Source organism: Fukomys damarensis, unplaced genomic scaffold (assembly GCF_012274545.1).
Source record: "Fukomys damarensis isolate Sample0158 unplaced genomic scaffold, DMR_v1.0_HiC HiC_scaffold_16, whole genome shotgun sequence".
NCBI lineage: Eukaryota > Metazoa > Chordata > Mammalia > Rodentia > Bathyergidae > Fukomys > Fukomys damarensis.
Window position 1 is genome coordinate 11,484,487 of NW_022900928.1, and position 1,987 is coordinate 11,486,473.

The window sequence follows — 1,987 nt, forward strand, 5'->3', positions numbered from 1 at the left end:
ATATATGAAAGATAAATAATAGCGAAAAGAGTATTATAAACCAATTCACACAATATACCTAAAAGTATTCCTTGACTTAGTACAACTGTCTTGCATGTTTTATATATTATTTGGCCTATTAGTCTGGTTTTCAATCTATATGTATAATAATTAACTTCATAGGGTCTTATAAGATAAATAAATGAATGTTACGCTGGAAAAATAAAAGGGGACAAGTGGAAGGGGAAAAGAATAGAATTGAAAGGTGTTATGTATTTGCACTGATCCTGTACACTGAATGTAAAAATTATGTACTGCAAACATGTATTAATAAATTTTAAAAATAGTCAATAAAGACCAGAATTGGGTCCAAGTTTTAGGACTCCCCAGCCTTTGCAGATTCCTTAATTTCTGCAAGGCTTGGTTTCCTCCCCTGTGACACAAGCATGGTAATTTCCAAATACCATCATGGTCCTGAGAATTATAAATCATGCAACAGGTGCCCTTCTGTTCCCAGGGGCACCACTGGGGAGCTTTTGAGCATGAGTCAAACCATCTTGAGAGGCAACTCAACCTTTAATTCATCTTGTACACTAGTGAACATGATCCTGGATGCACTGACAGTCATCTTTGCCCTGGCAGGGCTGCCTGGAAATGTGATTGTGCTTCTGTGTGAGCAGGAACCCCATCTCAGTCTACATCCTCAACCTGGCTGCATCGGACTTCCTTTTTCTCTGCTGCCTTCTTGGATTCTACCTATGGGAACTCATTGACTACTTTGACTTCAACTACTACAACTACATACATGCTGTGGGGATGTGGTTCTACAGCATGGGCCTGTTCATGCTCAGTGCCATTAGCAGGAAGCGTTGCCTTGCAGTCCTGTTCCCCATCTGGTACCGCTGCCACCACCCAAGACACACATCAGCTGTCGTGTGTGCCCTGCTCTGGGCTCTGTCCCTACTGCTCACCATGCTGTTACACATCTCATGTAGCTCTGTTTGAAAATGATGAGCTATGTTGGAGAATGCCAGTGATCATAGTCCCATGTCTGATATTTGTATTTCTTATTCTCTGTGGGTCCAACCCGGCCTTGTTGGTCAGGATGCTCTGCAGCTCCAGCAGGTTGTCACTGACCAGGCTGTATGTGACCATCGGGCTCACAGTTCTGGTCTTCCTCTTCTGTGGCCTGCCTGTAGGCATCAGGGGGGCTTTGCAAGCCACGGTTGGTTTTCAAATTCAGTTTTCAACCTGTAAGGCCCTTGTAGGGGCTGCTTATTTGCTGTCTAGTATTAACAATAGTGCCAACCCCATTATCTACTTCTTTGTTGGCTCCTTTAAACACAGACAGCAACAGTTGCAGCAGTGGCAGTCCCTGAAGTTGGTCCTCCAGAGGGCCTTGGAGAACATGGATGAGGGGAACGAAAGTGGGGAAAGTCTTCCTCAGGCAAGTGTATAGCTGTCAGGATCTCCTCAATGTAGTGATTCCGTACTTCCATCAGCCACTCAGAGAGGTATCCCTCTAGAAGATGACATGTATAATTGTGAAAGGTCACACCCAGTATGGATATAGAGATACAAATAGAGGCATTTGCCCATTTATCTATGTATTGTATGTGGCAGCTTTCACAAGCAACACAGTCAAATAGCTACAGCAGAGACCAGGTTACTGCAAAGATTAAAATATTTACTAATTGTGCTATCACTCACTCTGTATGTGTGCATACACGCATACACATGTGTTCCCCTCACAAAGACACATATGAATGCTTTTTATAATACAACTATAAGTTCTGGTTACATTATTTGGGTAAAGATGTCTCTTTCTCTCAGGCTGGAACATCAAATCTATAGGAAACTAGTACCAATAAACATAATCCAAGACTCAAGAACATCAACTACAGCCCCATACAGTCTCTCTCAATGCCTGCAAATTAGATAATATGGGGATTCTTTAGGTTCTCCATCTGGTAACTTGTCTCCTTTCACCAAAGAACTAAAAACACAG

The 1,987-nt window shown here is 42.5% G+C and overlaps 1 pseudogene; it reads left to right on the forward strand.

Moving 5' to 3' along the window:
- Window positions 1-810: 810 nt before the first annotated feature.
- Window positions 811-1,438, forward strand: LOC117286253 (annotated as a pseudogene).
- The last annotated feature ends 549 nt before the right edge of the window (window positions 1,439-1,987 follow it).